Source organism: Physeter macrocephalus, chromosome 14 (assembly GCF_002837175.3).
Source record: "Physeter macrocephalus isolate SW-GA chromosome 14, ASM283717v5, whole genome shotgun sequence".
Lineage (NCBI taxonomy): Eukaryota > Metazoa > Chordata > Mammalia > Artiodactyla > Physeteridae > Physeter > Physeter macrocephalus.
Genome location: NC_041227.1, coordinates 84,577,818 through 84,591,861, shown reverse-complemented (window position 1 = coordinate 84,591,861; position 14,044 = coordinate 84,577,818). Strand labels below are relative to the sequence as shown.

General features: G+C 44.5%; 1 pseudogene; it reads left to right on the top strand.

Moving 5' to 3' along the window:
- The first annotated feature begins 11,886 nt into the window (after nt 1-11,886).
- On the top strand, nt 11,887-12,143 carry LOC112065997 (40S ribosomal protein S27-like; annotated as a pseudogene).
- Nucleotides 12,144-14,044: the final 1,901 nt, after the last annotated feature.

Below are 14,044 nucleotides of genomic sequence, written 5' to 3'. Positions count from 1 at the left end.
GAAAGTGTTGAAACTGCATAGCTAACTTAGGCTTGCAGAAAACAAAAGATTCCTTTACTAAATGTCAGCTAAATGACCATGTCACCATCTCTCCCACATTCTTTGTCCTTTCAGGAAGGAGTCTCCATCAGCATTCATTTGTAAAAATTACACTCTGGCTGCATTTGCCACCTGACGTTGGAGAAATCATTCCGAGGGTGACTTTTTTTTTTTTTTTTTGCGGTACGCGGGCCTCTCACTGCTGTGGCCTCTCCCGTTGCGGAGCACAGGCTCCGGACGCGCAGGCTCAGCGGCCACGGCTCACGGGCCCAGCCGCTCCGCGGCACGTGGGATCCTCCCGGACCGGGGCACGAACCCGCGTCCCCTGCATCGGCAGGCGGACTCTCAGCCGCTGCGCTACCAGGGAAGCCCCCGAGGGTGACTTTTTATCAAATCTGTCAGTGTGCTCTGTGAACCAGAAATCTTCTTGTAGTAGGCAGAGTGGATGACTGCCCACTAGCGTAGAAAAACTGGGAACAGCATCCAGACCCCTTTTTCTCTGTTTTCTAATGCAGAAATTATCTTCAAAGAATTAATGCTGAGATTGACATATACACACTACTATATATGAAATAGATAACTAGTAAGGATCTAGTGTGTAGCACAGGGAACTCTACTCAATACTCTGTAATGACCCATATGGGGAAAGAATCTAAAAAAAGAGTTGATATATGTATAACTGATTCCCTTTGCTGTACAGCAGAAACACAACATTGTAAATCAACTATACTCCCAATACAAATTTTAAAATAAATTAATAAATTTAAGAAAGAAAAAAAAAAGAATTAACGCTTTTGCTCCATGCTTTTCAATCCTGGCCATACACGGAAGTCTCCTAGGGAGGCTTGAAACATTCTAAGCCCCCAGCTCAGATATTCTGATTCAGTACATATAAGGTGGGACCCAGTAATTTTTGTTTTAAGTATTTTTAAAACTCCTTGGAAGATTCCGGTGTGCAGGCAAAGTTGATAACCACTGCTTCAGCTGAACCAAGGCCAGTTCAAATCTTGTCTAAGAAAAAACAACAGCAACAAAAACTCACATTAAGTAGTATTTTAAGCTATTAAGAACTTCTTATACTTCAGCGCTCCAATGGTTTTTTCTGAGAAGTGCTAAGGCACGATTCCAGATGAAATATAAGATGCCCACCCAGTTATATTTAAGTTTCAGATAAACAACCACCTTGGGACACACACCGAAAAATTATTCGTTGCTTATCAGAAATTCAAATTTGCCTAGATGGCCTGTATTTTGCTAAATATGTCAATCCTATCCTGAGGTCCTCAGGGAAAGTGGAGGGAAACTTCGAGTAGAATCAGGACTGAAAAGGAACTGTGGGCATCTGCTGGGTCTGCCTGCCATCCATCCACCATCTTCTTGTAAGCACACTTTAGTTTGCCTTAAGGAACACCCCTCCCCACTCTCTGCCATGTGGCTTGGGTGGACCCAGGAGCAAGACCATCAGAGGTGTCCGTCTCCCCAGCCACAGTGATTAGCACGGGTGTGGTGGGCATTTAAACCAAGCCAGCCAAAGAAACACCATTCCAGAACTTTCGTGTGACTGTGGGGGAAGAGGTACCCTTTCACTAAGGTTGTTGAGAAGGTAGACCATAGCTCTGAGTCGCCGGTGCGGTGGTCTCCATATCACCATACGTGAAGGATCTCCGTGAAAAAGCCAGCAAGAAGAGAGACCAAGCCCTAACAAGACCTCGGAGCCAGTCACGCTTGAAATCTGCATCTTGCACTTTTTGTGATGCCAATGCATGGATTCCTTTTTTTAGCTTACACGAAACTGAGTTTGTTTACTGCCATTAGCCCCCAAAACAGTCCTGAATATAAAGGTACAGATTGAAAAGCTGGAGTCCAAAGATAAGCTTTCACCTGCCTCACCGTATTTTTTTAGTCCTAAGAAACAGTTCTTCCAAATGCGCCGTGTTTCATCTCTCAACAAGCTGTTAGTGACCCTCACTGCTCCTAATGCGACATTCCCTTCTCTGTGCCCTGAGAGCTTGTACCTTCTATCACAGCGCTTTCTTGTACATAATGGTTATCTATATATGTAGCTCTCCTAGAAGTTTTACTTGTCTTTGTATTCCTAGGCAGAGTCCAGCACAGAATAGGTGAAGTACTGTTTGTCAAATTATCCTTTTTTTTGGCCGCAATGTGTGGCATGTGGGATCTTAGTCCCCTGACCAGGGATCGAACCCACTCTGTGCTAGTGAAAGCACCAAATCTTCACCACTGGACCACTAGGGAATTCCCTGTTTGTCAAAGTAAATCAACATGGAGACAGGCTGTGATGATGATGACGGTGATGATGATGATGATGATATATTCAACAGCTGCGTCGGCCTTTGCCAGAAGGAAGGGGCGGCTGTGGAGGAGAGAGCTGACCTGATTGCAGGGACCGCTGCTTCCACCCACCATCCCCGCACGTGAAGAGTGGGGATTAAGCTTCGGGCTTTGTGTTTAAACCCAAAGCATCAGATTTTGTTGGAGCAAATTAATGTGTGCCACATACACTATTCGATTTATACTTATATTCTAGAGTTCAGAAACAATGAGCCGTTTCCAGGTTATTTCCTTGCTTTGGTGTGATTCTCAGAAATGGAAGAAAGGATGTAACTGGTGCTTTTCTTCCCCCATACAGATGATCCTCAATTACCGAGCTCCACCACAGGAAGAAACAAAGAGATTTATGTACAGATGCCACGGGATAGGGTGGAATCTGGTACTGAATGGGTTGAAAACCATGACGACCCTAAAGGGACCCAGTGCTGTTCAGAGTATGAAGAATCAAGCAGGCCTGGACTGCCCATCCCCTAACTGAGGGGTCCTGAGTCCGTTTTACGGCTGTGTCTGCAATGGCAAGGATAAAAGGCAAAAATCAGTCAAGCACAGAGTTCTGAACACTATGACTCTTATCTTCCCATTCAGATTCGATGCCGTGAGGACACTGTCTCCTGAAGGCGTGACATCCGACTCTGTCTCAGTGAGCATCTCTGCAGACTGGCGCAGGAACTCCCTTTGAACCCCGCGTGCTTCATTTAACTACGACGAAAACTGCCGCCCTCTCAAATTAAGCGGACCACGAGCGCCGCACGCTCTGCAGGGTGTCTCACCCTGGCCGTTAAGGATGCCGCGCTGTCCGCTCCTGTGAGAACGGCTTCCAGTAATCAACCTGGCTGTTGATCCAGCAAAACAGGCTGGTGGCTCTCAGAGTCATCAATTAACAATGATGGAAACCTTAATCTGGCAGGGACCTCTGTCCATCACACAAACCAGCACTCTGAAGTGGCACAAGGGTGCCTAGGAGCTCACGTTCAGAGGCTTCCCTTTGAGCTGGTAACCTCTCATCTTGGTAAGACATTACAGGCAGCATCAGGGCTGTCGGAGGATCATGACTAGGGGCTGCCGTCACTGCAGCTCCGAAATAAAGAGCCCCCTCGGTCCTCTTTAGAAATGCCCATCATGCATTTTCCCTGCAAGCTTTGCTCCCGTTAGTAAAACCATCCCGAGCAGCAGTGACAGGGGGTAATTACGGCGGGAGAGCACTCCTGACACAATGTTTTTAAATAAAGGGGGAAAACAGGGAGAAGAAAGATTGCTTCAAAGGTTTGACTTCAAATAGCATTCAAGGAGGATGCCTTTAATTCCTTGCGTGAGTTTATTTAGTGTCCATCTCCTGGTCTAAAGGAGTTACCGGGATTAGATAAATCCCTGGGAGACAGCCACGTCTGATTGCTGCAATTCCATGAACCCTGGACAGATTCCAGGGAATCCGAAGGCCTAGTGGAGGAGGAGAGCATGGGCTTTGGGCCTCCATTTTCTTCCTCAAGTGCCAGGAACTCATTCAAGGCCAACGAGTGCAATCTTCTCCCCAGCCCGATACCCCTTGTCACTTGCTCTTGCTTTAACTTTAATATTTTCAGTGATGGGGAGCTCTGTGTGCTCTATGCGAGCATGATCTTTTTTGAACAGCTCAATCGGCTGAAAAGCTGGTCCTGGAACAATGTAAAGTCATCCTTCAACCAGAGATGGCTGCTGTGTTACCAGTTCCCTAAGGATAAACAGCCTCAACACCTCCAACTTTTCCTTACATTGGCTGCTTTCCAAACTGTTCTTCATCATGATGACTCTCCCCTGAACAGACTACAGCAAGCATCTGTGGCAAGTCCCTTTCTTAACCTCAAGAGGAGAGCTATTTGGAGTCCTGCGTCCCCATGGGCTTTGCGAACATTGTACAGGTATTATTCATTGTGCAGAGGTACTGTTATTATAAAGGACGGTGGCCAACTTGGTTCCTTATCCAATAAACTTCAAGAAATAAGGCAGGGGCAAAAGAGTTAAAAGAAAGAGCAAGAAACATCTCCTAGAATACCTGGTCATTCCTTTATTCGTGCCCACAGAAATTACTCGTTTAGTTAGAAAATTCACATTGGCTGGAGAAATTAGAAGCTATCTGGCACCATGCTGGGTGTTGTTGGCTGTTCTTGGGAATACTACCGTTTCCCTCAAATGATGCAAAAGCATCCTAGGAAGTCCCAAGGCACAGGGACTTCCAAGCAGGATGGCTCATCTGCAGCCTCCTCGTTTCATATTGTGTAGCAGCACAAATGAAGCTCTCCCCCTGGGCCCTGGGCGGGCCTTAAAGGTCCATCTGTGTTTCCACGCCCAAGACCTGCCTCAAGAGGCACCCACTGCCTACACTTCCAGGCCCAGTGGGTTCAACTCTCTAAAACTGAGTTGACTTGTCCAAGAGTTTATTAAAAATCAGTCAAATCGGTGTTGACATGGTCTTTGATTCTCTTCCCTCCAAAGACTAATATGACCAGCTAGATTTGTATTATCCATCCCCCATCTTTGCCAATATTGACACTGGGGGACAAACAGTGTCTTGGGAATAGATCTGCCCATTTGTCTGGAGCCTGGAGCCCCAGGTCAGTCATGTCAAAGCCAGAGACACCAGCAGAGGTTAAAAGATAAGCCCCCGATGTATCGAGCTGTGTTTGTTGTTCTGACAAAGTAGAGTGTATAGGATGCCGAGGACAGTTCATCTCTCCTGCCAGTGTCCCTGCGGAAGACATGTTTTCGGGAACAAGAGCCAGAGAAACAAGAACCTTGACACAAGGCCAAACCTTCCTGTCCACCTCAGCGAGTAAGAGACTCGACCCCCAGCACTCACGCTGCCGAGGCTGACAGATGAGGGGCTGCCATCAGAAATGCAGAGCGTCAGGACTGCTGGCCCCCAGCCTGGTCTCCATGAAGCACCGAAGTCAGCCATCCTGTGATCCATCCAAACGCAAGGCTGGGCAGTCAGCAAGTCTGTGACCCAGCAGAATGCGTGGCTTGGGGGTTACAGGGGGAGAATTCACCAGGACCGTCTCTCTGGTGTTTTGATCTCACCTGATCACAAGAGGACTGTTTCACAGCATCCTTTTGAGAAACGGGCCTGGACATAGTACTGCCCTGTGGATTCAGCCTAGGTGAGTTATGCCAGCTGTTTCTTGAGGACATCACTGTGTCTCTTTTCTGTGCCGTGCACTAGCTTGGAACAATTTCAGTTTCCAGAGAAGGAGGAAAACAAGTGTCAAGTTCCCACGTGGATATTTAACACTTTAAAATTTATATATATGCGCATATATATATATTTAAAATCATACACATATGTGTCTTATTTTTATAGTATATAGATAACATATTTTATATATTTATATTAGTATGTACCAGAGTTTGTTTTGTATTAAAATGATTCATGAATGTCATTCTCTTCCCTATTTATCATCAGCATCTCAGGGGCAGAGACTGTGTCTTGCCCACCTTGGAATCCCCTGCGTATTCCAGGATGCCTTCTCACACACTGTAGATGTTCCATCAGTGTTAGCTGAGTTGTCATTTCAGTTCAATGGGTCCATCCGCACCACTGCTCTGTGCAGTGTCCTTATAGCACCGTTTACTACACCTAATTTCCTGCCTGTTGTCTGGGTTAGCCTGTTTGTCTTCCTTACCCCATCTCTTTCATCCCCTTATCCCAGGAGAGAAGGGCAATTCTCTTCTTCCCCATAGCATCCCCTTCCCACAAAGAGGGACCTGTAGCTACCTCTATGTCAGCACTGGCTCCATAGCACTCCAGGAAATTACTTTAAACATCATCTGCCAAATACTCCCCTTTTGGGGGTTGAAAGTGGTCATTCGGTTTTATGAACAAGGGATGCAATTTGCTTCCTTCCCTCCCTAAAACTTTAAACAGTAGAGATTAACTGATAGCAAACTGCAGATTTCCTATGAGCTCGGCAGGCTCAGAATTTCATATCCAAATGCGAATCTTCTTCTCTGAACTATTCATCACTGCGCTGAGTCTGTACTTTTTGCCAATTCGGTTTATTTCTCTCATTTGTCATGACTAATAGAGAAGAAATGTCTCTGCTATGTCTGCCCACTCCTTCTCTAGTTACTGCTGATGCCCAGCTGGAGGAATGCTGTGATACATAGCCAGTAAATATTTTCTTTAGAGTAATTCACCAAAGATGCATTCCTCCATGAAATGGATGCTCTTATAAATACTGACAACTTGTACTTTGAGTTTCTAGATCCTTCTATTAAAATTTTAAAATGCTTAACTGACATGCACAGTGTCCTGCACTAGTAGATACTAAATATTTGTTGGTTTAATAAATGAAAAACCTATTTTAAGTGTCCTTCATCATGCAATCCAGCCCCTGACACCCACCAGTTTGTCAATGTTTCTTCTTGCTACCAGAGTAGAGTGTCCCTGGGGGTGTCTTTAAAACAACTGTAATTAGGTTTTTGCTTGTTTATTAATTTGACAAATATTTAATTCCTATTCTGTATGGCTCTTAGTAGATACTCAATAAACAAATGGTTTGCTGAATAAATAAATGGCAGACTGTGGAGAGATCTAAACACCATGTCCTATAAGAGACACCTGAAGGGACAGCAAGATTTTAATCCAGAAATAGAGGCTCTCAGCAGGTAAGGACACCTGTCTAAAAGCAATTGAAGGACTGTCATGGATCCTGTCTGAATTCAAAAATTTGATGTGTTTGTCATAGTTTTCTCTGCACTCTTTTGATTTTTTAAACACTGCATTAAAATATTATCTTGATTATTGAGTGTTTCGGCACCCTCTCGGATTTTGCACGAGGCAAATGCCCCAGGTTCTTCCCCTTAGTCTCAGCTGTGAAGGTAACATTGACTCCACAGGCTCAGCTGCTTTCCACCATCTCCATGTACTCGAATCACAGCACCTTTCAAAGGCGACATCAGTGTTTGGGGAGGGGGGAGGTGCAAAGACAGGTGGTACTTGGACAGTGGAACCAGCTACACATAAGTCACTTCTGCATCACAGAGGGCTCCACAGAGAGATGCACAAAGAGACAATGACAGGTAGGAGCTCAAAGTACAACTTTATTCTGAGCTTCTGGGAAACCAGACTGGGACACCAGCTTAGATTCAAGCTCTAAATAGGACTTTGTTATGGGATAAATTGTGCCCCTGAAAACTTCATGTGCTGAAGTCCTAACTCATCAGAATGTGACTGTATTTGGAGACAGAGTCTTCAAAGAGGTAATGGAGTTAAAATGAGGTTGCCAGAGTGGGCCCTAACCCAACATAAGTGCTATCCTTATAAGAAGAGGAAATTTGGCCACAGACATGGACAGAGGGAAGATGATGTGAAGACACAAGGAGAAGACAACCATCTACAAGCCAAAGATGAAACCAACCCTTCAGGCACCTTGAGCTCAGACTTCCAGCCTCCAGGACTATAAGAAAGCAGGTTTTGGGCTTCCCTGGTGGCGCAGTGGTTGGGAGTCCGCCTGCCGATGCAGGGGACATGGGTTCGTGCCCCGGTCCGGGAAGATCCCACATGCCGCGGAGCGGCTGGGCCCGTGAGCCATGGCCGCTGAGCCTGCGCGTCCGGAGCCTGTGCTCCGCAACGGGAGAGGCCACAACAGTGAGAGGCCCACATACCGCACACAAAAAAAAAAAAAAAAAAAAAAAAAAAAAGAAATCAGGCTTCTGTTGTTTAAGCCACCCAGTCTGCAGTACTTCGTTATGGTGGCCCTAGAGAACTGATACAGACATTTACTTTGCTTTAGGACCACGGTTGGATCTTACCATAGGTCAGTCAATCTGAAATGAGCATGTGGTGAGCAGGAAGCAAAGATTCTTGAGAGGAAGAGACTCAAGAAATATGGCAGCCTGGTGGAGGAATAAATTGAGAGTTTGGGATTAGAATAAGCACACTACTATATATGGAGTGGATGGCCAACAGGGACCTGCTGTGTAGCACAGGGAACTTTACTCACTATCTTGTAATAACCTATAATGGAAGAGAATGTAAAAAAAAATTATTTATTTATTTATCTATGTATGTATGTATAACTGATTCAATTTGCTGTGCACCTGAAACTAACACAACATGGTAAATAAACTATATTTCAATAAAAATTTTAAAAATATATGACATCCTCTGAGAAACATTATCCATTCAGCCTACGCATCTTTTGGAGGCAGGATAAGATAGAGGTGAAGGAGAATAAGATGTCCAGACCCACAGAATCTCAGATAGATGAAAGCAGGAAAGGATGGAGAATGCCGCTTCATGCACTTGACCTACTTTAGTATTCTGGGACCAGACCCACCAGGAAATGTGAGATAATCCATGACCCATGGTCAGCGTCTGATCGAATCTGCATCCTTTCCCTCAGAAGAAAGAAAAAGATCGTGGAAAAAGTGAGCACAGACTTCCTCCTTCCCTGGACCTCAGTTCAAATGTTGCTTCTTAAAAAAAATCTTCAGATTTACACTTGCACTCTCTCCCAAAGCTGGAAGTGAGTGCTTCATTCTCTAAGCTCCCACACAAATTACTGTTTCTTTTCCTATGAAACAGCACTTTTTAACAACTACCATTTATTCTTTGTTTCAGTAGTTTATCGATTAAATGTAATAAACTGAGGATTGAGGAACGGACACTCTGATGTACACACCAGTAGAATTACTAATTAGTAGTAAAAGAACAAATGAACAAACAAAAAACCAAAAAATAATTGCAATACAGGTAGCTTAAAAATTGAGCAATTGGGCTTCCCTGGTGGCACAGTGGTTAAGAATCCGCCTGCCAAGGCAGGCGACACGGGTTCGATCCCTGGTCCGGGAAGATTCCACATGCCGCGGAGCAACTAAGCCCGTGCGCCACAACTGCTGAGCCGGAGCTCTAGAGCCCGCAAGCCACAACTACTGAGCCCACAAGCCACAATTACTGAAGCCCGTGCGCCTAGAGCCCGTGCTCCGCAAGAAGAGAAGCCACTGCAATGAGAAGCCCGTGCACCGCAACGAAGAGTAGCCCCCGCTCGCCGCAACTAGAAGAAAGCTGGCGCATAGCAACGAAGACCCAAGGCAGCCAAAAATAAATAAATTTATTTTAAAAAATCAAGCAATTGCTTACTAGACAGTGCTAGTGATTTTTTTCCCTGTTATATTATTTACAACTAACATTTATTGAGCCAGATGATGGCAGTTTATACACAGTGTGCCACTAAATCTTAAAAACAACCCTATGGGTTAGCATCTCCAATACCATCTTAATAGGTATTAAAGCAATTTATTTCAACAAACATGTACGGAGAACCTAACATGCTGTCTAGCTGTATCAAGAATGCAAAGGTTGTTGTCTTCAAGAAGGTCTTTGTTTAGTGAGGGAAACATATACAAATAAAGTATTAGATTCTGATTAAGTCAAACTATTTACATTATTTACAATATCCAAGATATGAAGCAACCTAAGTGTCCATCAACAGATGAATGGATAAAGAAGGTGTGGTATATGTATAGGTATTATAATATACATATAATGGAATATTGTTCAGCCATAAAAAAAGAATGAAATTCTGCCATTTATAACAATGTGGATGGACCTAGAAAGTATTATGCTTAGTGAAGTCAGACAGAGAAAGACAAATACTCTATACTATCACTTATATGTGGAATCTAAAAAATAAAACAAATGAATGTATATAACAAAACAGAAACAGACTCACAGATACAGAGAACAAACTAGCAGTTACCAGTGGGTAGAGTGAAGGGTGAAGGGGCAAGATAGGGGTAGGGGATTAAGAGGTACAAAACAGTACTTACAAAATAAATAAGCAACAAGGATATATTATACAGCACAGGGAAATATAGCCTATGTTGTAGTAACTTTAAAAGGGGTATAATCTATAAATATACTGGGTCACTATTTTTTACACCTGAAACTAATATAGTATTGTAAATCAACTATAATTCAATAAAATTTTTTTTAATTGAAATAAATGGAAAATAAGGTTTTCGTTTAATGAGGGAAACATACAAATAAGGAATTAGAGTCTAAGTCAGTTTCTTCATTTAACAAATATTTATTGATTATCTACTCTGCTGGCACTGTTCTAGGTACTTGGAATGTATCAGAGAACAAAACAGATGTAATGTAATAGAATAGAATAGAGTGAAAGTGATCAATGCAATGAAGAAAAGCACAAGGCAACAACATTGAGGTGCTGGCGAAATGGGAGCTGGGGGGCAGTTTTGAAGTGTGTGATCAGGATGGGCCTCATTAAGGAGGTGATATTTAACCCAAGACTTCAGGTAAGTTCACCAAATGAACATCCAGGGGAATAGAATTCCAGGGGGAAGGAAAAGATGCTAAAATGACCAAGGCAAGAAGGAGCCTGGTGTATTTAAGAAATAGCAACACAACCACTGCAGTTAGAACAAAGTGAACAGGTGTGGAGTTGGAGGAGCTGAGATCAGCAAGAAAGGCATCAGCAAGTCACGGGGCCTTGTGACCTGCCACAAGGACTGTGGGATTCGTTCTGAGGGAGGAAGAAAGCCATTAGAAAGTCCTAAGCAGGGCAGTTTTTGGATTGTCTGAGAAGCAGAGGGCAGGATGGAATTAGACATTCAGGGAGGTTTATTAGAGAAAACAGCTGAGGAGGATAAAGGGGGAGAAGGCTTGCTAGGGAGACAGAGTAGGTTAGGACAGACCTAAAAACACGATGTAAGTCTGGCACCTGTGAAAGGAGGAAGGGGAGGAAGGAAGATTGGTCAAACTGGAATATAGGTCTGGGAAATTCCAAAGCATCACACGTGTGAGTCAGCGACAGCCCAGCTCTGATGCCCTGGCCGTGCTCCATCATCAGCCCAGAGCAGCCTGGGAACAGTGTAGCTGAGAAGAGCTCGGACGCAGGCAGATCCCAGGGTGTGACAGTCAATGCTGTCCCCCAGACACCCTTCTCTCATCCTGCCCCCGAGGGCACATCACCATGGCCGTCAACAAGAGTGAAATCATCCAAATGGTTTTTTTAAAAGATCATTCTTGGGACTTCCCTGGTGGTCCAGTGGTTAAGACTTTGCCTTCCAGTGCAGGGGGTGTGGGTTTGATCCCTGGTGGGGGAGCTAAGATCCCACATGCCTTGCAGCCAAAAAACCAAAACATAAAACAGAAGCAATATTGTAACAAATTCAATAAAGACTTTAAAAATGGTCTACATTGGGCTTCCCTGGTGGCGCAGTGGCTGAGAGTCCGCCTGCCGATGCAGGGGACACGGGTTCGTGCCCCGGTCCGGGAGGATCCCACGTGCCGCGGAGCGGCTGGGTCCGTGAGCCATGGCCGCTGAGCCTGCACGTCCGGAGCCTGTGCTCCGCAACGGGAGAGGCCACAGCAGTGAGAGGCCCGCGTACCGCAAAGAAGAAAAAAAAAAAAAAAAAAAGGTCCACATCAAAAAAAAATTGTATTAAAAAAAAGATGATTCTCCTTTTCGGGGGTGATGACCTCCCCATGAGAACATGCCTCTCACAAAGGATCTCCTTCATCCCTCTCCAGAAGAGGAGAAGACGAAACAGCAGAAGAAGCGTCTGGTGCAGAGCCCCAATTCCTATTTCGTGGATGTGAAATGCCCAGGATGCTATAAAATCACCACTGTCTTTAGCCATGCACAAATAGTAGTTTTATGTGTTGGCTGTTCTATTGTCCTCTGCCAGCCTCCACAGGAGGAAAAGCAAGGCTTACAGAAGGATGCTCCTTCAGACAGAAGCAGCACTAAAAGCACCCTGAATCAAGATGAATGGGAAACCATCCCAATAAACACATTTTGGATTAAAAAAAAAAAAGATCACTCTGGCTACTGGGTAGAATATATGAGACCAAGAGAGACAGTAAGGAAGCCAGCTGTAAGGCCACTGTGATCACCCAGGTGAAAGATGGGGCTGCTGGGGGTGGAGCAGCGGCTCTCACCTGGAAGTGATTCTGCCCTAGGGGACCTGTTGTCAGTGTCTGGACATACTCTTGATCGTCACAACTGGAGGGGAAGGAACGTGTCATCCAGTGGGCAGAGGCCAGAGAAGCTGCTAAACGTCCTACAATGCACAGAACCGGCCTCCACAACAAAGAATTATCCAACCCCAAATGGCAACGATGCCGAGGTGGAGAAAACCTAGAATAGGGCAAAAGCGTGGAAGCAAATGTTTTCCCCCTAATATTTTTTTGAAGGTGGAACAGACAGAATTCGATGATGGATTAAACATGAGTTGTGTCAGAAAGGGAAAGGTGTGTCAAATGCCTTGAATGATGGCCAACACCTAGGAAGACTGTTCCAGGATTGTTTGTTTTACTTTGTTTTTGTTTTCTCTTTAAATGGAGATGATAAAGGCTCAGAAAGAAGTGGTTTTAGGGATTAGCACAAAAAAAAAGAATTTTATTTCAGATATGCTCAGTTTGTTATCCACGGATGTCAGATAGGCAATACGGAGATTTTCGAGCGTAGGAGAGACTGGAAATATAAATTAGGGAGTCATGGATAGAGTTGGTATTTAAAGCCACGGGACAGAGTGAGGTCACCTAATGAATGAGACCGTAAGAGATCTAAGTGTGAGTTCTGAAGCAGTTCCGCATGTGAGGTGGAAAGATGATAGGGATCTAGTCAGTAGAGAAAGAAACATCCAGTGGGTCTGGAGGAAAATGGAGAGAGGGTGGTGGTTGTTTTCAAAGCAAGAGGGGGAATGCTGCTGATGGTTTAAGTAAGATGAGGGATGAGAAAGGGCCGGTGAACTCCTAAGTGTGGAGGACACTGATGGCCTCGACGAAGAGCATGACAAGGGATGGTGGAGCTGTGCCTCACTGCCATCTTGGGCTCACAGAAATGGGACGGGGAGGCAGGATGAGGGTGGGAGGGCTCATGGAGGAGACAGCCCAGAAAAGGCTGCGTCCTCACATCTGGATCCAGCCCTTATTCATCAAGCCCTTTACAGATGTTGTCAGGAAGGGCTTTCACAGGATCAGAGCCTGACAATAAGAACGCCTTCAACAAGAATCAAGTACCATTTACGGAGGATGCTGGAAAGGCCATGTTTACCATGAAAGTGGCTGGATCTTTGACTTTTACAAAATTATAACAAGATATTGGACTCTGTGATCAGTGCCCAGAGGGTGAAACCCCTTCCACACATTTTCTATTTCCAGCAAGAGACAGACCAGAAGCTGTTGTCATTTTGACTGAAAAGTTCTACTGACTTGATGAAGGCTTTTTGTTGGCTGCACTTGGGAACTCTTTCATTTCTTCAGTTAAAAAAAATGCTGTAGCAAACTATTATATATAGGATGGATAAAGAACAAGGTCTTACTGTAGAGCACCGGGAACTATATTCAATATCCTGTGATAAACCATAATGGAAAAGAACATGAAAAAGAATATATATATATATATATAACTAAATCACTTTGCTGTATAGCAGAAATTAACACAACACTGTAAATCAATTATCCTTCAATACAATTTTTTTTAATGCCATATAATACTGATGTACCTGGCTGTCCCAAATGAAGACTCAAGGAAATCAACAGAGCAGGCTCTGCTCACCAGCCCTTCTCATCCCCCAAACCCCCAACACACAAACATACACTAACCAGCCACCCAGCCATCCTATTTTCGCTTTTAAAACTGTTTGT